This window comes from Monodelphis domestica, chromosome 7 (assembly GCF_027887165.1).
Source record: "Monodelphis domestica isolate mMonDom1 chromosome 7, mMonDom1.pri, whole genome shotgun sequence".
NCBI lineage: Eukaryota > Metazoa > Chordata > Mammalia > Didelphimorphia > Didelphidae > Monodelphis > Monodelphis domestica.
The window spans coordinates 44,181,572-44,208,107 of record NC_077233.1 but is presented as its reverse complement, the minus strand read 5'-3'; the positions used below and the strand labels follow the sequence as shown (position 1 = coordinate 44,208,107).

At 36.9% G+C, this 26,536-nt stretch overlaps 1 long non-coding RNA gene across 7 annotated transcripts in view; it reads right to left on the bottom strand.

The window, feature by feature from the left end:
• Positions 1–5,684: 5,684 nt before the first annotated feature.
• LOC103097563 (uncharacterized) overlaps positions 5,685–26,536 on the bottom strand; it is an 80,928-nt gene continuing 60,076 nt past the window's right edge. For 2 of the 7 annotated variants that reach the window (XR_008913406.1, XR_008913410.1), the window contains 3 exons: positions 14,624–14,712; positions 13,812–13,936; positions 5,689–7,765 (listed from right to left, as the gene is read on the bottom strand). This is a non-coding gene — a long non-coding RNA (uncharacterized LOC103097563). Of the gene's footprint in view, positions 7,766–13,811; positions 13,937–14,623; positions 14,713–26,536 lie in introns of all 7 variants that reach the window. The other 5 variants (XR_008913409.1, XR_008913408.1, XR_008913411.1 and 2 more) reach the window with 4 other exon arrangements.

Below are 26,536 nucleotides of genomic sequence, written 5' to 3'. Positions count from 1 at the left end.
AAAAGACAGAGGGACTCGAGAGGAGCTGCTCCCTTCTCCCTTTCCATCTTGCCTGATGACATTTTTTCACATCACCTGCCCCTCTACCCAGCAGCCCAATGGGAGCACTTTCTTCCTCTCCTTTGTGGGATAATTGGGAGGGGGGGGCCTGCCTAGCACTCAGTGAAGGGCAGGGCATGGCACATGGTCTCTAAAAGGTTCACTATCACTGTGATAGGCTGTGGGGTTGGGGTAAGAACACTATGATCTGTAATGCTAAAAAAGATGGGCCATCATTCAGACACCCTTATCTGATAGGTAAGGAACATAAATATAAATTGTTTATGCATCTTGTACTCTTTGCCAGGAGATCACAACCACCAAGTTTTCTAACTCCTTGGAAGAGAGAAAAATTCCTGTCACTACACTAAGACGAGCTAGAAGAGATGACATATCTTTTTGGAGGCATAATTTATGGGGCTTAACAAACAGATATCTAGAAAGTATCCCATGAAATATTGACATGAGAGACAACTTTTCTTTGAAACTGTCTTTAATCTAATTCAGAGGGAAATCTAAATTCCTGAACTCAACTCATGGATACAAAAAGGTATCTTTATGCAGACTCAATTATAAAAATCAATGCAGTATAAAATCACTTGTATTATAGAGTCAATACAGTAGAAATCCATTCAGTAGAAACTAGAGGTAACATTTTTATCTTTTCATTGCTTATTCTACTACCTAACAGGTTATATAAATCTTCCACTATTTCTCAGAAGTCCTCATATTCATCCTATTCATACATTTTTTCCTTCCATTGCCAAGATTTGAAAATATGGATGAAGGGGGAAGCTGGGTAGCAAGCACAGTGGATTGAGAGTCAGGCCTAGAGATGGGAGGTCCTAGGTTCAAATCTGGCCTCAGACACTTCCCAGCTGTGTGACCCTGGGCAAGTCACTTGACCCCCATTGCCTAGCCCTTACCACTCTTCTGCCTTGGAGCCAATACACAGTATTGACTCCAAGATGGAAGGTAAGGGTTTAAAAAATATATTTAAAAAAAAAGAAAATATGGATGAATACTGAAATGTTGCAACATGTTGAATATTCAAACATTATCATAGCTGCTAGCTAACATGGTAGATAGAGTACTATATCTGGAGTCAAGGAGACCTGAGTTCACATCCAGTCTCAGACACTTACTCACCATGTAAGTCACTAAACATCTCTCAGCCTCAATTATTTTAAATATAAAGATACCTCCCTGGGTTGTTGTGAGGATCAAATGATACAATAGTTGCAAAGTGATTAGCAAATACCTAACACATAGTAGGTGTGTAATAAACACTTATTTCCTTCTTGCCTGTCCTTCTTCCCTTCCTCCTTACTTCCTTCCCTCCTGCCTTCCTGAAATGCAATAATAAGTTAAAGCCACAGAATGAAAGGAGAGCACAGACTTATCTAGTGCATTGGAACCAAAGAGGATTCCCCATGACAAAATGTCCCTTATTTACAGTATAATAAATAAGCATCAGACTACAACTTGTAGGTCCTTTTGCCATAACTCTCTTTTCAAGTAGGTCATACTTATACAAGGGTCAATAGCAATCTTGCAGGAAGAAGCAGCAGATATACAGAACATACATTGCTACATAATTTTGACATATTTTATCATTTGTGTTTCTTCTTTACTCAGCCTCAATTTTTCCCCCAGGAAGAGAATTATGCTATTTGGAATGATTTAGACTTAAATAAAAACCCCTCAATTTCTTCATTATGCTCAGAGGCAACTCATTTCAAGTTTTTAAAAGGTCCAACAATATAAATTTCTATAGAGAAGGAATTGTTTTATGTGTAAAACTCTACTTTGAAGGTATGCTTTGATTCACTTCAAACAGAATAGTTCTTTTTCTTCCTATTTTTACTATAGACTATTAGAACATCAAAGTGCTATTTTTTAAAGTGTGTATTTAGAGTAGAAACATGTAATTTGTCACACTGCTGAGCTCAAGACAGGTACCATCACTGTCTTTTGGGTGTCTCCAAATGGACGTCCCATGTATAGTTCAAACTCAAAATGTCCAAAATCGAATTCATTCTCTCACCAATCCTTTCTCTAAAATTTTCTATTTCTGTTGAGGATATCACCATCCTGGCATTTAAAGAAGTTCAAAATAATAGAAAGGTTTCTCCTACTTTATCTTCCCTTCCCCTGCCTACACAGTAGATTTTCAAATTATGCCAGTTCTATCTCTACAATATCCCTCATATACCCACCATCACCCTAGGTTAGAAAACAACTGAACCACAATTAGAATATCTATCTAGGTTTTCAGATTTGCAAAGCACTTTACAAATATTTCCTTTTATTTCCAACAATTTTGGGAAGTAGATATGATTATCATTACCACTTTATAGAGGAAGAAACTAAGGTTTACAGAGGTGAAGTCAATTTGCTTATGGGCACACAGCTAGTAAGACTCAGGCCAGCTTTAAACTCAAGTCATCTTGACTCATTGAACAGAACTCTATCCACTGTATTGCTTTGCTGCCTAATCACACAACTACCAAAATAATCTTCCTAAAAAACAAGGCTGACCATGCCACTCCCAGTTCAAGAACTTTCTGGGATCTCCCATTGCCTCTGGGATAAAAAATAAACTCCTCAGCGTTGCACCAAAGGGCTTCGGGATCTTGCCCCAATTTCTACTTCTAGATGGTTTTCAGACTACTCTAGCAAACTGTTCCCTGGGCACAGTATTCCATTTCTGATTTTTTCATAGGCTCTGCTCATTCCTGGAATATGCGTCCTCTTCATCCCCACCTCTTAGAACCCCTAGTTTCCTCCAAGGCACAGCTCATAGGTCACGTCTTAAGGACAACCTTTCCAGATCCCTCATTAGTCCCTCATTAGTGTTCTACCCTCCCTCATATTTTCATATATACAAGTATAGATTTGGCTGTGTGCTTACTGAATATATATATATATATATATATAACTCCTTGAAGTCAGACACTGGTTTCACTTTGTCTTAATATATTTAGTACTTTACACAAAGTAACTGCATAAAAATGCTTGAAGGATTGGATTGGATTGAATTATAAAGCACAGATAGGTGAGAGAGATGTCCTAATATGGACACAATGTGTTCTTTTGAATATCTTTGATGGACATTTTCTATGAAATAGCAATATTATATATATATTGAACATCTTCCTGGAAATAAGAAACATGTTGAAGAGGGCCAATGTCATGTGTTCCAGCTTTTCAGTAGACATTTATTCAATAAATAAAAATAAAATTTCAAGGAATATTAAATCCCCAGGGTCTATTAGAGCAATCTTAATTGTTTACCACATAACTAAGATAACTAGCAAACAAATGAGCCAGGAAATTTCTTGATTACTAATATGCAGCAAATGACAACCACTGAAATCCTCAAGGAATAACATTGGTTAAATGTAAATTCCTGGAATCTTTTTTCTTTCCTTTCTTCTTCTCTACTTTCCCTCCTTTTCATCCTTTCTTCCATTTTTTCCTTCCTTCCCTCCTTCCCTTGAATCCTTCTTTCCTTTCCGTTTTATTCCTCTCCTTCCTTCTTGCCTTCCTGTCTTTCATTATTATATTCCTTTCTCCCTCCTTCCCTTACCATTTCCTCCCTCCTTCTTTTCTTCTTTCTTCTCTTCTTTGTCACTTCCTTTATTTTCTTTTCTCCCTTCATTCTCTTCTTCCTATTTAAAAATTTTTAATTGTTATTTTCTTTGGCATTCCGTCACCTACCAATAATTTTTCCACCCCTAGTCTTAATAGAACCCTACTTTATAACAAAAAAGTACAGTTAATCAAGACAGAGCAACACATTAGCCATGTTGGACAGTGTATACCTCAGTCCTCATCCCTAGGATAGCACATATCTTACCAGAGGCAGAAGACACACTTCTCCATAAGAACTCTGAAGTCAAGATATATTGACCATCATTCTAATGTCTCTTAATCTCGTCATCCTCCATATTAATGTGGCCATTGTGTAAATGTTCTGCCTACCTCCTACTTATTTTGCTCTGTATCTCACTTCATTTCTGAATAAAAGTCTCATCAGTAGGTGGCTTATTATTCTCTTCTGGAAGAATATCAAGAAATTATAAGGAAATTTAAGGAGAGTAAATCTGAAATAAATGAAAGTTATAATCGTATATTTGTGATTAGGGCATTCTATCAGAACAATGGCAGGTGTAGAAAAATGCTAATAATCACCACTATGAGCATCATTATACTAGTAATGACTCATATGTCTATCTTGTTTTAAGACTTATGAAGTACTTCTGTCTTTATCAGTCTGTTAGCGATGTAATTGGAATATATGCATGTCTATCTGCCTCATTATGGGTATGTGAGTAGTACAGAGAAAATGGAAAAAGAAAGGGAGGAAAACAGTGTAGCTAAATGGTGCACAAGAAACAGCACTATTCTTGAAGTAAAGAAAACAAGTTCAAATCCTGTCTCAGGACACAATAACTGTCTGTGTGTATTTGGGCAAATAATTTAATCTAGAGCTTGGCACAGTTGCTTGGCACATAGTAGGTACTTAATAAATGTTTAGTGATTAATTATTCTCTATTACAGTTTTTATATATGTGTATATATGTGTGTGTATATATATACATATATGTATATATATATATATAGAGAGAGAGAGATGTGTGTGTGTCTCCAATAGAGTGAGGCTCAAGATTTAAAGCTATCATATTATAACAAAGAGAAAGATAGAATAGAGAGGAAATGATGAACACGAGGATGTAAGTGATGCTTAGGGAGACTTGAATGAGCCTCAGATTATTACTTGAAGTCTCCCCTGATTTCTTCAGCTGTTAGTACCCTCATTTCCCAAAACTACCTGTATACGTTCTTATATGTATATGCATTTATTCTTATATGTATCTATAGTATGTCTCCCCATCCCAGTAAAATGGAAATTTCTTGAGGGCAGGGAATTTTTCATTTTTATCTTTCTATCCTTGGTGCCTAGCACATAGTAGGTACTTAATAGGCACATAAAAAGGCTTCTTGGTTCTCAAAAGAGAACATTAAAGGCGATGACAACAATATTCATATATCCCAAGTTTTTCCAGATTATTTATCATTTCCTCTCTTCCCTCTCTCTGCCTGATTTCTCAATCCTTATAGGAGGATAGATTTAGAGCTGGCGGAAACCTTCATAGCCATCAAGTCCCAAACTCATTTTGCAGATGAGGAAACTACTGAAGAAGAGATGGTTAATGATGATTTGCCCACGATCACACAACTACTGAGTGTTCTCTCCACTGTAACAGTTATTAATCTTGTTCTCTTTCCCTATTCTCTTCTCTTCTTTCTTCTCTCTTTTACAAAATATGAAAGAAAATAGCTTTAAAATCATAATTCATATTAACAAAAAACATATTCTTCATTCGGGAGGATTCGGGATTCTCAATGAATTATATTTCCTTCTCTTTGACATGGAGGTGATAGACTATAATATAGACATGCTACAGGTTTGAAGATGTACGCTACCCTATCAGACATGGTCATAGTGTCTATTTCAATGAACCATTTCCTTTGACGGTTAGACAGCTTGGTGGCCCAGTGAAGAAAGTATTGGATTTGAAGTCAAAAAGATTTGAGTTCAAATCCTGCCTTAAATACTCATTGGCTCTATGACCCTGGACAAGTCAAGTAGCTTCTATATCCTTGTCTATAAAAATGGAGATAATAATAGCATCTACCTCCAAGGGTTGTTGTATCGATAAAATTATATAATATTTGAAAAGTGCTTTACAAACTTTAAAGCACTGTATAAATAGGTGTTATTTGTTATAAAATAGGAATGTATGGTTACCAAGAAGTGATAGTGATATTAAAAGAAGGCATTAATGAAATTGGGGGGAAAGAGATAAAGATAATAACAGATAACATTTATATAACACTTTTCAGGTTTACAAAGCTTCTTACATATGTTACCTCACTTGGTCCTCACAGTAATATTGTGAGCTGGGTAGTATTATTATTTTCATTTTACAGATGAAGAAATTGAGGTACCGGGGTCACACGACTAGTAAGTGCCTGAGGTATGTTTTGAACTCAGATCTTTCAACCCTGTACTTCATGGCCAAGTCTCTGGTTCTAAGAAAAAACAGGTGAGAGTGAAGGGTGAACTCTCTAAAAGGTCCCTGAGATGATCAATGCTACCACCTTGGAATAAATCAAGCTTGTATAAACAAGATCTCTGGGTGGCCATTCCAGAAGACATAAGGGGTTCCCTTGTGTGAGAGCACATAAAATAGACTCTCTAATGAGATTTCTACTTCACCCCTTTGCCATTTCCCTGCATTGCTCTAAGGAAATATCAGAATATATTAAAATTAGGTCCACACGAATTATGCAGTGTTTGAGGACGGGGAAGCCTATTTATTCCCAGAGCTTTTCAAACAGTAGTTGGCAGGTTGTCCTGCTGTTTTTTCCATGTTCCAGAATTATAGGAACTACAGTATATTAGTTTCTCATTACTGGGAAACTAGCTAGCTTTCCTGGCTCCATCATACATAATGGGCTCCTTGTATCTTCTCAGTCCTGCTCACAGAGCTCAGTTCTCCCCAAGTTTTTCCCTAAACAGAGAGAGGCATTTTCCTCTATTCAGCTGCACACCAAGACATATCTGCTACACACAACCCAACTTACTCCACATATATTCTTCTGACAGCAGTAAGTTCTATGTATGCTGTAAAAGTGTCAGGTCAGCCTGGGAGATATTAAAGAAGTCTCAAAGCACTTTGACTGGGAGAAACACCAGAGCTTCATCATTTCTTGACTCTGGCCCTCCTAAGTCCTGTTCTGAGCCAGCTCCCAAAAGAGCAGTTAGGTTTTATGAAGGATAAAACATCTGGCTTGGAATCAGAGGGACCTGAGTTCAAAATCAGCTTCAGACTAGTTTTGTGACCCTAGACAAGTCACTTAACATTCTGTATCTCAGTTTCCTTATTTGTAAAATGAGGATGTTAGACTTGATGGATTACAAAGTCCCTTCCAGCTCTAAGTCCCTTCCTCTGGATAAAGATGGTGGAAGGGATAATAAGTCTTATAAATATTTCAGGGGCATTTTTTGGATGTGTAATTATTTAGATCAGTGTTTCCTATTTAGTGGTTCATGAACATGTATATTCTTCTGTGATAATGAGCATGTGCATTCTTTTAATTATGTTTGCTTCTAGAGCAATTCATCATCATGAGTAAAGTCATTTTGGTTTCAGTTCAGTGACTGCAACCAATTTCTTACTGTTTCTAAGGGAAATATGTACTTATAGCTTCTAAACTTGTCATCAAATTATTTCCAAACCACCACACGGGTTTGCCATTAAAGAACAAATCCATTCCTAATGGATGGCATGTTCTCATTTGTGTTTTTATACACTGAACCTTCCCTTCATTTACCCCATAATCACACCTTATCAACTTTGTAATCACATGATCAAGATACTAAGATTTTTTGCATTCCTATCGTGCAAATGTCAGGCTGCATGAAAACCATAATCATCGAGCTTGCACATTACAAGACATCTTGTAGACATCATATCCCATCAGAAATGTTGTGCAGAAAGAAATCTTATTTTGCCTCTTATTGCAGGAGTAAGGCTGTTTTCTGATTTAAACTTATCTCCAACTAAGTTACTTTTCTTCTATCAGGTAGATTTTCTGACCATCTGGTTGACAACATTAGTTGATCATTGAATAGCATTTCTGGACAGTGTAGCTGGTATTCCAAAGATAAAGGAGAAGAAAGTTATATCTGAGGAAGTTCTTATAAAATTCAGTTTATGTATTATTTAAAATAGACAATACATATAATTGAACTTTAAGTGCATTTATCATTTAATACAATGCTCATAATTATGTATATTATTTATACATATTTATTTATATTATTATATTATTAGTATTGTTATATATAATTATTTATATTGATATATAATATAAAATTAATAATAATATTTTATTATATAATATGCATAGTATATAACATATAAAAATAAATAATAAAATAATGCTCATAATTATCCAGTATAAAAACATAATTATTTTGTTCCTAGGTATTGATTTTCATTGATTGGTTAGGTGGCAAGGAATAAAAAATAAATTCATATTTCTCATCGAGAGTTTATAAAATTCTCCTATCATTTTCCACCAAATATTTGTGAGTGAGCATTTTGACTTTATTCTTGTTTCATATAAGAATATAGAAATATGGGGGCAACTGGGTGGCTCAGTGGATTGAGAACCAGGCCTAGAAATTGGAGGTCCTAGGTTCAAATCTGGCCTCAGACACTTCCCAGCTGTGTGTCCCTAGACAAGTCACTTAACCCCCATTGCCTAGACCTAGACCTCTTCTGCCTTATAACCAATACCCAGTATTGATTCTAAGAAGGAAGGTAAGGGCTTAATTTTTTTTAAAGAATATAGAAATAAACTCCATGCAAACCCAGATTAAAGACATTGTTTGATGTTGAATATCACAAATATTCATTCATATAAAGGAGTTCAATATCAAAATTAAGTTAACATATGGTTTTTATATTGTTAAACTCAATTTCATTATAAATGTTATTTATATTCAACAAATTTGTAAAATAATTAAATTTAACATGAAGACTTGTAAATCCTTGTAAGAATATGAGAGCCTTCTGGATTGCTTCTTTTAATTCTTACAAAATGTTCCAAATTAAATGTTCATAAGAATTTTATAATTTCACATTCAGAACTTTCATAATCATAGATAAAATAAGATTTTCTATTTTAAAACTATAAATATGGAATATAAATTTTAATCTGGAGCTTTGGAGGATAAAAGTTATATTTGTAGTTATTGGAAATAGTGAATAAATCTAAAATAATATTTTGGTTAGTATGTTAAATTACCCAGGAGTTTATCAACACATTTTTTGTTAATGAAGGGGTTCACATGGTGGGAATTACCAGTCTAGATGGCCACCAATGTCTCTTCCTCAGTGTAGAAGAAAAATCATACATCACAATAGAGCTGGCATAATTCTCTTTGGACCCAATGCACCATCTCCCTAGTGCACATCCTTTGCTATATCATTGTCTTGAGTTTAACCTTATTTGCTTGGGTTTCTCATATTATCCTTGCCAAGCCATAACCCAAAAATCCAGCCAATGCACAGACCTTAATCTCCCCCAGGTCTCATAAAATAACATAACTAATCCATGCAATGTTGGAGACCTAAAGAAAATCCCCAGGACCTTCTTTCTAGAAAACATGCTAATTTTAAACTTTAGCCTTGTAAAAACAAACCCTTTTCCCTCACTTCTCTATCCTTTTGCTCATTCTTCTCATCTACTCATCCCTAAAACAACCTATTATAGTATCCATTAGCAACTCTGATGGAGTGAATTTCAGGCCATATGGAGAGAGTACCAAAGATCAGGCTACTAAGAAAATTCTTTAAGTGGGTTGGTCTAGTAGTGCCCACAAAATTATATAAAAAAGGTATTCTCATATTCTGAATTTACATGTGGCTGAGTACGGGTTCAGGAAAAACGCTGAAGGCAGTCCAACTTGATTAACCCATGGCCTTAGCAATGTCCAATCTCAACATCTGAGATTCAAGGTCTTATAGAATTATATAACTGGAATAGTCTTGAAAAGTCATCAAGTCTAATCTCCTCATTTTAAAACTAAAGAAACTGAGGCCCAGAGAAGTTAGTGACTTGTCCAAAGTCACATAGCTAGTAAGGTCTTGAGGCATGATTGGAACTCAAGTTTTTCTGACTCCAAACCCAGTGTTTTATCCACCATTCCACATATCTTCAAAAAATAGGTTAAGTCAACCAACATTAAGGGAAGGGACTTTCAAATACATCTCTGTGTCTATGACTCAGAAGTATAGTCAGAATCTTTAAGTTGAAAGAGATACAAAACAGCATCAAATTGAACCCATTCTTGAGTAGGAAGTAATATAATATGGTACCATGGATCAATTGACGAATGTGGAGTAAGAAAGGCTTGGTTTTAAATGCTTTGTCAGATACTTTTTATGTGGCCCTGGGTAAGTTATTTAACTATTTGGTGACTTTGTTTCCTCATCTGTATGTTGAGAAGATTGGCCTTTAAGTTTCATTCTAGCTCTAAATGTATGATGCTCAAATCGTCCATTTTTTTTTAAATTCTTACTTTCCATCTTAGGATCAATAGTAAGTACTGGATCCAAGACAGAAGAGTGCTAAGGGATAGGCAAGAGGGGTTAAGTGATTTGCCCAGGGTCACACAGTTGGAAAGTGTCTGAAACCAGATTTGAACCCAAGATCTCCCATCTCTAGGCATGGTTCTCAATCAGCCAAGTCACTTAGTTGCCCTACTTATCCACCATATTGAGAAGAAGTGGAAATACTGCTTATGCTTGAAGACCTCTAGAGAGGTGAAGCTGACTCCTTTCTTTAGCAACCCAAGCCATTTTGGAATGACTCTAATGGATAAGACATCTCTTTTGTACTTGTATTTCCGTAAAGTTGCTTTTACAGATCTGTCACAAGTATTGGGCAGCTTGGAGCTGTACTGGAGAGGGCACTGGACCTGGATTCCAACCCGGAATCATTCCCTTACTTGTTACATGACCTTTGACAAGTCACTTAATGTCACTCTGCCTCAGTTTCCTCATCTATAAAATATAATGATAAAAATCATCCCTGCCTTCCCCAAGGTTGTCACAAAAATAAAATGAGATTAAATATGTGAAGTGCTTTGCAAACTATAAAGAGAAATATAAATGTTAGTTTATTATTATTTCTAATTAATCATTATATTTATTATAATAATACTTGTGATTTATTATCTACTTCTTTCTCATTTCATTTTCATAAGAGAGATTGGAGAGGAATAACTCTCCTCATTTTATTAACAGGAAAACTGAAGAACAAAGAAATTAAGTGACTTGTCCAAGGTAACAGAGCTGGTTAATAGTATAAGCAAGACTAAGGCTGGAATCCCCAAAACTCCTAGCTCATTGCTCTATCTATTAGGTCAGGATGCTTCTTCAGTACGAGAACCAATATCACATTTCTATTGAGAATTCATTTTGTTTTGTGAAGCTTCTTCAACCCAGAAACATAATTAATCATGGCAGATTTCTAATAGCTTTTCATTCATTCTGCAGAGTTAAGTCTTTCCACAGAGAAGTATACAAAGACATTTGATGGCACAGAAATGGGTTGCAGGCCAGAATGAAACATGATTGAAAACATCCCAGTACTCCTGGATGTGTAACCTTCAGAGATCAACAAGTTTCTAACTAATTGTGTGCAAATCCCATAAATTCTCAGAGTCTCAATTTCCTCATCTGAGAAACACAGGTCTTTGGACTATGTACAGCATGCAGAAAGGGAAAAGAGCCTTGAATCTGTAGTCCAAGGACCCGGGTTCAAATCAGAGTTTGTCACTTACTACTCTTATAATCTGGGTCAAGACCCAAGATTTTTTGGCTTCTCTTTCACTATCCATCAAGCAACTTTCATTGTCAGCTAATAGATAGCTATTATACTAGGCTAGAAATATAAAGACAAAACTTAAACATATAAATTCCATTTTACACACATGCATTATACATATTATCTAATCTAAATATTTCTTCTGTGTGTGACCTCAGTGCTGTAATTTCATTGGGGTGCAGATATATCAAGGAAAGAAATTCTTTCTCATCCTCAAAAAGATTCTAGATGATTTCTAAGGTCTCTTCCAGGGGCATGCTGGTAAAATTTAACAACCAGTTCTCTAGTATGGGGTGCATACAGAGACTAAGAAAGAGGCAGAGACAGGGAGAGGTGCAGGACAGACTTTTACATTTAATCTACATCATAGACATTTTCTTCATCATCTTCTTAAGGCTAGTCAATCAAGAAAACTGTTAGTCAGTGTCTGATTGATAGCATTTGCTGTATTTCCAAGGTATAAATATTTATACTCAAAATTCAGTGGGCTCCGAGTCCATTTGAGCTGACTCCAGCACACCCCTGGTCTTCCTACTCTTAATCTATATTCTTTCAAAGTTCTAACTTTAAAATCCTCAGCTATTTCTTCCAGAGAGAAGTTTTATCTCCTGGGATGTGAATAAGTGGTATAGCTCAATGTTTACAACAATTATCTTTGAGTAAAAATCTCTTTGCCTGAGCTTGTTGGCATGTCAGTAGCCAAGGAAGAAGTCACAGGGTCTCCACTAAAACTGTTAAACTGGTATCAAGAGAGTACGCTCAATTCCATACAAATCCAGACTAACAATCTAGGAGATAATGAACACTTCTTGATGACAGCTTAAAAAATGTTATAATCCCTCCCCTCCACACTCCTCTTCAGGCTCAAACTGAGCTTGTGAATCCATTGGTCCCCAATTCAAGCATCCAAGACACCCTAGCTAGAGGGATGCTCCTATCATTCATTCATACACATTATATGAATATATGTCTAAACAAATAATCTATAAATGTTATCTATCTCAAGTAGCTTTCTGAATAATAAGTTTCCTGAATTCATTGGTAGGACCTTGCTTTAATCAGTAGCTGTGTACCAATGAAATCACAGGTCTGAGAACACACAAACAAAATAAATATAAATAGATCCCATGCATAGGTTATATAAAGGTGTATATATATATATATATATATATATATATATAGGTAGACGACATCGAGAGGTTATATGAACATGTGATTCAGTTGTGTCCATTTCAGTTGTGCCCAAGTCTTTGTGATCCCATTTGGGGTTTTCTTGGCAAAGATCATGGAATGGTTTGCCATTTCCTTTTCTAGCTCACTTTACAAATTAGAAAAATGAGTCAAACAGGATTAAATGACTTGTCCAGGGTAACACAGATAGTATCTGAAGTCAAATTTGAATTCAAGTCTTGAATCCCACGTGAAGTCAAATCTTGACACAGGTCCCACTGCTCTATCTATTGAGCCTCCAGATACCCAGTTGTCTAGTGGCTGTCAATGAATGCTTCCTGATTGATGGATGCGGAAACATGAGCCAAAACAGCTTGGGCCCTGACCTAGGTTATAAGAGTAGTAAGTGGCAAGGCATAGAATCAATGTATATATCGTCTATCTTTATATATATGTGCATATAAATATGTTCACAGATATAAACATATAGATTCCATTTTACACACGTGCATTTAATCTATACATGTTATCTATCTAAATCTTTATCTTGTGTGTGACCTCAGTGCTGTAATTTCATTGGTGCACAGAGTTATCCAGGAAAGAAATTCTTTCTGTCAATGAGCATCAGCAATACACCCATTACTTACACTCTTGGGTCACTGCTGGGGAAGCTACAAGGTTAAGCAGCTCACTTGGGTCAGACTCCATGCATCCTGATTCCAAGGCTGGTTCTCTAGTGGCTACACCACATTGGTTCCTTCTAAATAGATCTGTGCAGAGTTCTAAATCTATAAAACCACTTATGACCATGGAGCACTTTGGTAGCTTCAGTCTGGGCTCCACTTCCTTTCCCTTATTGAACCAATAAACATTAGAAGTAGTTAGTTTTCATTTGGGGGTGTTAGCACATTAAAAAAGGCAGTGAATTGCCCCATCTTTACTCTCGTATTCTCTGAGCTCCATTGTACTCTATTTTTTACAACCCTTTGGATAACTCCTAATGTTTATTTGTCCAATGCTTATGGGAATGAGGATGCTAAATAGAAGGCTAGGGCAGACAGAATGGGCTGAATGCTCCTTCTGCCTTGGCTGCTATCCCAGTGGCCTCCAGTAACCTTAGTGCTTACCATGAGAAGAATGAGGGAGTAGGATGGTTTATGGGTCATTTCAGTTGGAGAAAAGAGAAAACTGGATAGTTTTTAACTCAGGCACACTCATTTTAGGCAAGCCCATTGGAAGTATTTCAGGTCCTCTAAGGGAAAAGCAGAATAACATATAAACTCAGTCTCCCCATGTTTCTCCCCTCCTCCCTGCCCCTCGCCACATTTAAACACAATTGCTAATGGTAATTTGCTTCTTAGATTCATGCTTTCCACAATCCATCAGTGCAATGAAAAGTATTGCCTGATTAACCCATTCCTACTGGGACTACTTGTTAGGGTCTCTCCTTAAATCCCAAAGTACTCATTTGAATAGTTTCTTCTTAACCTTCTTAACTTCCCACCACCACTATTAAACCCAGCTACGTTCTCATCCACGTCTTAAACTTGGGATCTAAAACATCAGATATTTAGACATGGGTAGTGATCATGTAGTCAAACTCTTTCATTTTAAAAAAGGAGTAAACTAAGGTCCCCAAAAGTTTATGATGTCCCCCCCAGTATCATTGGTATTATTGGAACTTGAACCAATTCCAGTGACCTTTCTACTGCACCACACTGTCTCCCTGACTTCCACTTCTAACACTAATGATCCTCTCACCATAGTTCCCAGACTACCAGTAATGATAATTACCTCCTCAACCCATTTCCCAGGCTTACTGTAAGAGACTACCAGTACTGACTGGATGCCAGTTGTTAAGGACACTGAGCTTTGAATGTCCCTTAGATTTAGAGGTACTAATCAGCAAAGAGGAGGAAATCATCCATGTAATACTTACTTTGTAAAACTCTAGCCTCTTGCACTGCCAATCTCCACTTTTCATCAACAATAAAATTCACCCAAAGACTTTTTTTTTATCATGTCTTGCTGGAATAGATAAAAAAAATCAGGAGGATTTATTTTCATACATTTGCAATGAGTTGACAATTTCTTATTCCTAACTGAAATGTGGTTTGGGTGATTTCATCTCATTTGTGATACTGCTCCTTTGTGTGTCTGAATGACAAATAACTGATATGTGGACTAGTATATATAGGGAGCATCAGTTTACTGTACCACAACATTTTCAGTAGTCAACGTGAATCAGCTGGGCATGATACACCATCTATCTCAGTTACAATATGGTGAAGAGAAGGTTTGCTTGAGCACAAGACAATTGCATTCTGGTTCGGTTTGACCTCTGACTTTTCATGGACCATTGTATTCATGTTCTTTGCTCCTGGGCTCTCATCCATCTGAAAGATGAGCAGCAGTTCTATTCTAATTTGGAACACAGTGCTAAGGACATTCAAAAGTCTGAGAATGATCCCCTTCAGAACCATTGATGTCCATTCTTTGCATGGCCAAAGTCATCCTTAACTCTTCCCTCACCCTCATATTCTCATATCTAATAAGTTTCCAAGTGCTGTATAAATTACTCCACAAAATCTCTCCAATTTGTCATCTTCTCTCCACTCACAAAGCCATCGCTCTAAATTCATCTTGCTTAGCCACTGAAATAACCTTCTAATTAGTCTCCCTGATTCCAATTTCTCCCCTCTCCAACCCATTCTCCATAGAGCTGGATATTCTAAAGCATAAGTCTGGACTTTAATCTTTCTCGAAAACTATAATGAATCCAGAATTATGTTACTCCTCCTTAGATCATCTACATTACATCCCCCCCCCACCCTGGCCTATTTGTTGTTCGCCATGCATGAATCTTACTTCTCTGCAATGTTCCCTCTCCTTTCTATTGTCTCTGGTAATCCCTAGCATCTTTCAAGACTTTATCCAGTAGAATTATGTGTTGGCTATAGGAGGGGGTTGGGGAGAGGGGAGGGAAAGAAGATGAAACTTGTAACCATCAGGAACTATTCTAAATTCTAAATGAATTAATTAAATAAAAATTTCCAAAATGAAAAAAAGGCAAAAGATTTTACTCAATTCTTGACAATCATCTTCCCAAACTCATATTCCACACTATAATTGTTCTTTCCACATTCAATCTTATTTTACTTTTACCTTGTATATATTTTGTATTATCTCTATAAATATTATATTCTCCAAAGAATATAAGCTTCTTGTGAGTAGGAAGGATTTTATTTTTGTCTTTGTATCCCTGAGGCCTACACAGTGCATGATACATAGCAACTGTTCCATAAAAACTCTTTGAATTGAATTATAACCCTAACATCTAGACAATTATCTTTAAAATGTTATTGGCCAAAAAAGGAGATGAATAAAAGAATATCTAGCATTTATTTAACAATATACTATGCTAAACTTTGGGTATATAAAAATAGAACAATCCCTACTCACAAGAAGTTTACATTCCATCAGGGACTTGGCCCTGGGGTGGAGGTATTGGGGCTACAAAACACCAACAGACCTACAAAATTAAGAAATAGACAAAGTTTGTTTTTGCTGTTTATCTCTCCTCCTAACAACACTCCCTTTTCTTCTTGGTTACCCCTTCTTCTCTCTTGATTCTGGCTGTTCAGTACATCATAAGATGATCACATATTGCTGCTTCAGGTCCTTCTCTTTTGTATAAGTTACTTTCTTAACCCATAACCACCATTGAAAAAAAGAAAAAAGAAAAGAAAGAACAAAAGAAAGAGAGAAAAAGAAAAGGAGAGAGAAAATAAAGAAAGAAGGAAAGATCCTTCACAAGGCCTATTGCTAAGGAGAAAATCACTGATTCCATCTATCAAAGGAAAATTAATCCAGAGTCTGTCATGGTCCTTTACTGGTCCCAGAGGCCTGACTCAATGGGCTAGTAGAATAGAATACCGCAGGAACTTTGCTAAGGGTAGGTGAGGCTGAAAGATGAAATGAAAGAACATTTAAATAGCTCAAAGCAATCACTTGGAAGGAGTTCAGTAGGGACATTTTGAATAGTCCCACAGAGATTCTTTTAAAGATATAAATCTAAATTCATTCCTATAATAGTCAATGGTTTGCTTAATGTTGGTACAATTGTCTCACAAGCTAAATCCTCCATGCCTGGATGAGGATGTCACATCATCTGGAAGAAATGGGCATTTCCTGAAGCTTTCTTGCTAGATTTAGTGCTCCAGAAGGAGCTATATTTTCCAAGGTCTCCAAGACTTGCCCCCTGTGGTCCAGTAAAAGATTAAGTCTGCCTCATTTGTAGGAAAGAGATTTTTTTTTAACTGATTTACTTCAAATTTGTATAATAAGGCATTATGATTAGTCCCATGTGGATAAGAGAAACAAAGAGGATAGAAATTTCAATGCCAAAAATATTTTCTGAAAATTGCTACTTTCCAGTGTCAGGATGCATTTCAACAATATGCAAATTAGACTTAGAGATTGTACGGTAATTATGCTTTCCTTAATGTTTCCACAACAGCCCTGGTTTTGCCTGACTTCAATATTTCAGCCCCATAATGGTCCCTTTGAACTGTGAGTGCCCATTAAATCTAAAAAAGTAAGGTCTGGGACAATCAAATTAAGATAACAGCAAGAGGATTTACTTTGTGTTGCCAATTTGTTTTAGCAAGTTTTTTGTAAGACGGGAGAGGAATAGAGAGATAGCAGAGTGTATTGGTAAGAAGTCAGGTAAACTTTCTATCTCCAGCTGTGGGGAAAGAAAACGATGAAAAAAGACTAGCTTTTAAACATCATGAAATGGAAAACCTCCTCATCCTATTTTTTTTAGTTTAAATGCACTTGGTTAAAGCTTCTTTTGTGACAATACACTCTGGGAAGAATCTCGATTATTTTCTCTAGGAAACATCAGGGTTGCTATTCTTGTGTATCTAATGGATGCTGAAAAAGTAGAATAATATAACCTATATCAGACTATTTACTATGTCTGGGAGGGAAGGGAAAAAGAGAATCTGAATGCAAAACGTCAGATAACAATTGTCGAAAATTGTTTCTATGTGTAATTGAAAATATTTTTAACTTTTTTTTTATCCAAAGCAGAATAAGAAGCTACTTCACTTTCACCTTAGAGTTTCCCTCACTTTCTTCAAGACTCAGCTCCAGTTGCACTTTCTGCAAGAGGCCATCCATGGTCTCTCTTCCTTTCCCATGGTGAGTTCTTTTCCTCTGAGATTACCTTCTGCCTACTCTATAAATATATTTGAAGTTCAGTTATTTTCATATTTGTTTCTTCAAATAGATTATAAGCTTCTTGAGGGCAAACATCATATTTTGCTTTTTCTTTGTTTTACCTTTATTTTTGACATCCCTAACTACTCAACACAATGCCTGCACAGTAAACATTTAATAATTTAATGATTTAATTTTTTATAAATTTAATTTATATATATATACATTTAATAATTTTATAATAAAAATAATTGAATAAATTAATGCTGTTACTATTGTTCAGTCATAACCATATGGGCTTCTACCCATTGGGTTTTCTTGGCAAAGATGCTGGAGTGGTGTGCCATTTCCTTCTCTTTTATGGTCCCATTTTAATATAAGGAAATGAGACAAATAGAGGTTGATTTTCTTGTCCAGGGTCGCACAGCTAGTAAGTATTTGAGGCTAGATTTTATCTCAGACCTTCCTGATTCCAAGCTCAATGTTCTATCCATTGCATCACCTAGCTGTGACATTTTTTCCTCCATAAAATTTTTATTCCAGGTATCTTGAGATCCATACTATCCATATAGTTGCTGTTCAGTCATTTTCAGTCATGTTCAACACTTTGTGAGCCCATTTGGGGTTTTCTTGGCAAAGATGCTGGAATGATTTGCCATTTCCTTCTCTAGTTCATTTTATAGATGAGGAAACTGAGGCACACAGGGTTAAGTGGCTTGCCCTGGTCACACAGCTCGTAAGTGTCTGAGGCTGGATTTGAACTCCCAAAGATGAGTCTTTCTGACTCTAGACCTAGCACTATATCTACTACACTGCCTAGCTGTCCAATAAATGCTTCATAGACACTTCAGTTAATTTATAAAATTTATAAAAATAATAAAAATTACAAAATTTAATACAGGGTGCCCAAAAAGTCTGCATTTGGACACTCTGTATTTGAAATCATTTCAATGTTGCTCCTGGTTCAGACCAGTTTCTCCCTTTGACCTCAGCACAGTGACCTGAAGCTTTTGAGGTGAATCTTGAAGATCAGTCTGTCTTTCCTTGCTCTATACTGCACTCTTCCAGTGGGAATCGACTTAGAGTAAGACTTACTTTCCCAAATGGGACATTTAAATGGTCATAACACGGATAACACCCAACATCCATTATCCCTAATCAGAGGAAGGAAGAGAGTCTCAGGGAAAAGAAAATCAAGATGGTGAGTTCAAAAGTCTACTAATGAACTTCTCCATACGAATACTTTGCTGTTGGATGCCAGCCCATTCTGTTAAAGCTCTCTGCAACCTGACATGTATCAGACTAGCCTAAAGTAGAAAGAGAATGGGATGGGGGGGTTGTGATTCTTTTGTTCCACTCAATTTTTTTCCCTGGGGGATTTTGTCATGCCTGTGGATTGTTCTTAAAAGAACCCAAGAGGCCTTCATCCTGACAGCAGAGGGTACAAGAGAAAAGTTTCTCTTTGCTTTTCCTTTGAAGGTGAAAGTTAACTTCATGCCTATTTCCAATACTTCCCAGAATCCAAGAGCTAGAGAACCAAGTTCCATGGATTCCTGTATAAGCTCTGGAGTTAATGATATCAGGTGATAGATTTAATTCCTTCATTTAACAGGTGCTTGTTTATGTGCATAGCAGCCCCTCAGAATTACATTTTCCCAGTTTCCATTCCAATTGGCTGGTAGAGTCCCCAAAGTACAAACATGGCCATAGTACTGGATAAATAGTAAAAAGATCACAAGGCATAGAACCAGGACAAGCAGATCCTGATATAACCTCTGCCCCAATCTGTGTGACCACATCTGGCAAGGTCCTTTGAAAAGAGAGGCCCTTTGGATATGACTGTCCCCTTCATACTTAGTAGCCATCACAGTCTGTGCTCTGGGCAGGTAGAAGGGGGTAAGCCACAACCTGTTTTCCCCCCATACCCCTGGCACTTAGCCTGTGCCCCGAGTATATAGAGATGACTAATTGCAAAGCATCCTGTTTTCTAATAGTTCGAAGAAACCCCTGACCCATTTACCTGAATATGAGTATACGAAAGCACCCCCAAACTCACCTTTAAGAAGGTAGATTGTCCAAGGGGCCAGGCTAGCTTGTGTGATAATAAAGTTTTCCTGTATTCTCAAAAAGAGGCTCTGAATTTTTCACATTTAAACCTAAACCATGCAACCATTTCACTTTTTGATTTCCCTAGTTGTTAATCAAAAACCATAAACATGTGGCACAACAGTTACTGATCTTCCTAGACAAACTGAGATGCCACATTATGTTTATATAAATGTTTTTTGTTAAACAACCAGAAATACAAAAAAGAAGAGAGACAGAGACAGAGTGTCAGAGGGAGCGAGGACAAAGGAAGGAAGGAAAGAAGGAAGGAAGGAAGGAAGGAAGGAAGGAAGGAAGGAAGGAAGGAAGGAAGGAAGGAAGGAAGGAAGGAAGGAAGGAAGGAAGGAAGGAAGGAAGGAAAGAAGGAAGGAAGGAAGGAAGGAAGGAAGGAAGAAGGAAGGAAGGAAGGAAGGAAGGAAGGAAGGAAGGAAGGAAGGAAGGAAGGAAGGAAGGAAGGAAGGAAGGAAGGAAGGAAGGAAGGAAGGAAAGAAGGAAGGAAGGAAGGAAGGAAGGAAGGAAGGAAGGAAGGAAGGAAGGAAGGAAGGAAGGAAGGAAGGAAGGAAGGAAGGAAGGAAGGAAGGAAGGAAGGAAGGAAGGAAGGAAGGAAGGAAGGAAGGAAGGAAGGAAGGAAGGAAGGAAGGAAGGAAGGAAGGAAGGAAGGAAGGAAGGAAGGAAGGAAGGAAGGAAGGAAGGAAGGAAGGAGGAAGGAAGGAAGGAAACCCCAAATGGAGTCACAAAGAGTCAGACGTGACTGAACAACAACGGACAACCAAAACAATCCCCAACAACAGTAGATTTTAATGTCCTTGAGCCCACCAAAACAATATACCTACCTCACTATTTTCCTGCTGGGCAATCACTTCTCTTCTGCTTTCTAGTAGGTGAAGTTATTTTTGTTCATAACTACCTTTAATAAGGCACTGAGAAAATCCTCACAGTAGCAAACTGGATAATTGTTATGTTATACCAGAGTGAGATGGCTCTCAAGTCTTTACAATTATTCCTAATCTCTCTCCTAAGCTTCGGTTCCACAATATAACCTGTCAATAGGACATCTCTTAGCCCAGGGCTCACACATCATTAGAGCTGCCTAAATTTGTTTTTGTTTTGTTTTTTCCCCTTTCATCTCCATCGGGATGCGCATAGGTACTGCAAATTCAACATTGTTCCAAAGAGAGCTCATGGCATTTCCCAAGAAAATAATCCCTTCTTCAAATTCCCCTGTTTATCAAAAGGACACATTATCCTTTTGGTTACCCAGATTCACAGTCTCAGAATCATTATTGGTTCTTTCTTTCCCTAATTCCCATTTTCTATAGATTTGCAAGTCTAATCAATTAAAACTTCATGACAGATCTCACTTTAATTTCCTTTTCTCCATTCACACAGCTGCTACCTGAGTTTTGTCTCTGGGATCTCTCTCATGGATTACTAGAATAAACTCTTGTTTGATTTCCCTGCTTTCATTTTATCCTCCCAAATTCACCCTTGACATAGCTTTCAAAAAAAAAAACTCTGACATTTCTAAAACAGATCTAACTACATCATTCTCCTACTCAAAAATCTTCCATGGCTCCCTATTGTCTTTAGGATAAAATAGTATGCACAATGGCCACATGTTAAAAACAATTTCTGCAGATGGGTCAAATTTGGCCAGGTGAAGTTAACCCACGGGCCTCAAACCTGTCACTGAGTTAGGGTGATGCCCACCCAAGGCAGATTGGGTGGGTGAGAACAATATCTTCCAAAAGCCATCATGGCACCTGAAGCAGGAACTGTGGAGTACACTGACCTTGGTCAGACCATGAAGATGCCAAGGTCATTCAATGCATCCCAGGCATTGATCAGCCATTTTGAGGTCTGTCTTGCCACTGAACACCAATGACTCTGGAAGAGAGAGAGAAGCTGATGCATTTGAGCAACTCTTCATTTAAATCAAATTCACACTCAAGGCAAGACATCATCTATCAGTCCCTATTTCATCCACCTTGAAGTTCTGGGGCTAGCGAGTGACATAGCAGCAGGTGTGGGTACCTTGGAGATATAACCACATGCAGGAGCATGCAGACTGCCCAGGGAATTGGTCCTCTCCCTGGACCAATCAGCGGTGGGATTTGGCAGTCTTCTGGGTGTCTGAAAATTCATATTGTTCTCATCGTCCACAGCCAAACTCCTGTACCCTAATTCCAACGTTGTGATGTCATTGGTCTTCTTTGAAAAAACAAAGGACCAACAACAACTATAACCAGGATAAAATACAAAACCTTCAGTCTGGCATTGAGTCTCTGCACAATCTGGCTCCAACTTATCTTTCCAAGGTTATTTGTAATTATTTCCCTTTTCAAAATCTCTGTTCTAGTCAAACTGGCTATTCCTCATATATAACATTTGTGCAAGTTATCTGCCATGTCTGGAATGCATTCCATCTCTCAGTCTTCTCTTTTCCTTCAAAGCACAACTCAAATGCCATCAGATCCCAAGACCCTTCCCTATATCCCCATTTCTTCATTCTGTCTTTATTCCTTTTTAAATTGGGGGTAATTATTACTCATTTGTATACATATTGTATTTCTCCCACCTCTCTACATTACATTATCACACCCTTAGAAGGGAAGCTTCTGGAAAATGGGGATTGTTTTGATTTTTGACTTTGTAATTAATTCCCTGTGCCTCAGAACAGTGTTCTGCTCAAAAAAGACATTTAATAATCTGTTGATGAATTTAATTTAGTGGCTACTGAGTAATGATAGTAATGGACTAAGCTGGCTGTAGGTGAATGTTATTAAAAGTCAAAGAGCTTTTCTCAGAGACAAATCACTAAGAAAACACAAAGACCCAAATTAAAAGTGCCAAGAGCTGTAGTTAAGTCAGGAGAAAAACAAACTACTAAGCTTGCATTAATAGGGAAATAAAGTGTCATCCGGAAATATCATCGATGCTTATTAACTTTAACTCAGTGAGAAATCTAGCTTAGTTTTTTGTCTTAAAAAGCACTTAACTGAGGTTAGAAAACCTTTGGTTCAAATCCTAGGTCTGCAAATTACTAGTTGTATAAACATGGACCAGTCCCTTTATTCCACTAAACCTTGGTTTCTTTATCTGTAAAATGAGGAGCAGAAGACATAGGAAGGATACGATCATTCTTCTTCATGTATGTGAAAGGTTATCATATCTAAGAAAGATTAGGCCTATACTTCAGAAAATCAGTTAATAAATGTGTTATGTAGTAGGCATGTATTTTAATTTATTATTTATGTCAATTAAAATTAATTTATAATATAGAAGTATATGTGATAGAAACATAATGTTTATTTTATATAAATTAACATATTAAAATTATAATTTGTTTATTGAGTGCTATGTGCCAGGCACTATGCTAAATCCTTGAAGTACAAAAAGAGGCAAAGAAAATTCCTGCCCTGAAGGAGTTAGTGGACACAAAAACCAGGAATAGGAGACATATATAGAAATTGCCAAGAGTCATATTTCTATTTGATATAAGGGAAACTATCCTTACTAGTGGAACTATTCAAAAATAAAATCAACTAACTTTGGAAATGGTAGAATCTCCTATTGGATGTTTTCAAGCTAAGATTGTACGACCATTTATTGAGGAGACTGTAGATGGGTTTCGCCTTCAGGTACAAGGTAACTTCCAACCCAGGGATTTTTTTATTCTGATCCAGTTCAATTAATTAGCATTTATATTTATCAAATCCCAACTGAATATAGGACACTACACTAAACACTGGGTAAAGAAATTAAGTTTAAGTTAGACAGTCTCTGCTCTATACAACGAATCACTGATCTCAAAGATCTAGAAGACAGCATGGCATAATACAGCCATAGGGCTTGGATTCAAATCTCATTCACTACTTATATGACCTGAACCTCAGTTACTTTATCTGTAAAATGAGTGTGTTCAATTAGGAAACTTCATGGGGCCTTTCTTGCTTTAAAGCTAGGATCTCATGATTCATTTCATTTTTAAATTTTTATTATTTTAACCATAAAAGCATCCTCTTACCATGAATATTTTGTCTGGATTATGCTCTTAGATCCCTCCTCTGTGATAGTTCAGCCTTTGCCTTATCTTGCCAAAGGTCCAAGCCTTGACATCATTTCTAGACATTTCCAATCATATTGGACAGGATAAGAACCTGCCCCTTTTTCTTCTCTCTTCTTTTCTCCTTCCCTTCCCTTATTGTCTTTCCTCATTAAAATGTTAGTTCCTTGAAGAGGACAATTTTGATTACTTCAATTTGTATTCCCAATTCTTAGAAGAGTATCTTCTACTTAGCAAATAATTATTGAACACTTTATTGATGATCCATCTGAAAATTGAGAAAATCAAATTGATTCTATTGGGCAATTGATTTCATCTTCTATCACTACTGCCATTTTGTGCAACTGCCTATCACTTCTCATTTGTCCTTGAGTTCAATTTGGAAGTTCAACTTTCCATTAAATCACTCATTGTCTTTGAGTTAAGTTTAGAAATTCTTTTTTTTTCTTGCTAATCACTGGACCAGTCACTTGACCCCTTATTGCCTAGCCCTTACCACTCTTCTTCCTTAGAACCAATGCTTAGTATTGATTCCAATATGGAAGGTAAAGGTTTAAAAAATGCAAGGAGACTGGACTACAACTGCTGCACCATTCCACATAATGAAACTGGTGCTAGGCAGTGATGGGAGGAAGGCAGAGAGGGAGAGGAAATTAATTGGGTTTCAGGCTTTTTTCCTTTGCAAAATATAATCCTTTATATTTGGTGGCCTCTGGAGAGTCTAAGATTCAACAGAAATTCTCTTTTTTATTCTTGAATTATTAATAGAGACATGATTCAATAGGAAAATAAATATACAAATAAATATATTTCCTTTTCAGTGTTCCATTGATAAGAATATATTACAAGATTATTTAAGATGTCTACACTGTCTCTAATTTTCAGTATTAGCTATAGGTACAGGAGCATAAGTCATTTACTGACTGTGGGTGTGGAAACCTTTAGCAAATATGCTATCCGAACAGTATTGTGTTTTAGAAAAGACATTGGCCTGGAAGTCAGGACACTTTTCATTCTATCTTCTCTTACTCCCCCATTTGGGATGGGTTCCCAGAGGGTGGCAGAGTAGTACTCCCCTCAAGAATCTAGTGGTAACCCTAATATAAATGGGAATGTTTTACCATTGTTCACAAGCCCCCATCCCTGCAATGCTTTACATTTTTTTATCCACTTGACTTAATTAGCATTTAGAAAGGGTATTTGCTAAGCAGACAGTTGTTATAGCAATATGTCCCCAAACCAGCAATACACTCTACCTTTAAATACACAAAGTCTCTGGGGAGAATGGACCCGGATTTGGGGAATATAGGTGGCCTAGGCTGTGTTAATGTTTGTTGTTTTTCATTACTCCCCTTGGAATCCTCATGAAATCGTGCCACCAGTTATTGCTTCTCTCATAACGCTATTGCTAGTTCTAGTGATCACTACCAACAAGGTCCATGGGGAACAGGAGATCTGGAGGGTTGATTAGATGATGTCTAAGAACTCTTCCAGAGATGGTGCCATTCTCATAAAAGAACGCAATCCAGGACATGAAAGTTGCATAGGGCAAGCCCTATTTTGCCAATATTCATCCCATCCCATCCCCAGTATATTTTCCCTGTTTCTCTTCCCATTTCTTTCAGAGCCCTCAGTGTTGACATCCAAGTTTAGGACACAAAGGTCTCCGGTTTATTCTCTGTGATCATTTCTTCTTCTCTATCTTTCCCCAAAAAGGCCCTTTTTTAAAGACCCAGTTGATTACTTTTAATCTCTTCAGTCTTTTCCTCAGTCCATCTTTAACCTGGCTGATCACAGAGAGTAGATAATACAAGCCTGGAAAATATTTTTTCTAAATTTCTGTGACTTTAAATGAGTGATTATTTGTGGATATTCTTTGTTTACATAAAATAAAAGGGATTAGAAACTAATTTGGGGAACCCAAAACACAAGCTTCAGTTGGACCCAAAGCAAGATCCAGGTGGGATTCTCAGCATTCTCTGCAGCTATCTAGTCTTCCCAGTATCTTAGAGGTTGTGAGCCTGACCTCTACAATAAACTTTGGGTTAGACAGTTTTCTAGCCACATAAAATCATTTTCAAATAACATTAATAAATAATAAGATATTTCCCCACAGTACTATACAAGTGCTTGCTGTTATTATCATCAGCTGTGTGATGCTGGGCAAGTCATTTAACTTTCTCCATCTCTGCTTTTTCACCTGTAAAATTGGGGTGTAACAGTATTTATCTCACAGGGTTGTTTGGAGAGTAAATTCAGATAACATACATATAGCCCTTCATATAAATGCTAACTATTATAAGTTTTTGTAGGCTGTGAATTGTTTGAACTGGAAAGAAACAGGAAATGAGAGCAAAAGGGAAGGAAAGAAAGGAAAGAGGAAAAAAGATGAAAGGAAGGAAGAGAGGAGGTAAGGAAGAAAACAGAGAGACAATAATGAAGAAGAAAGGAGAA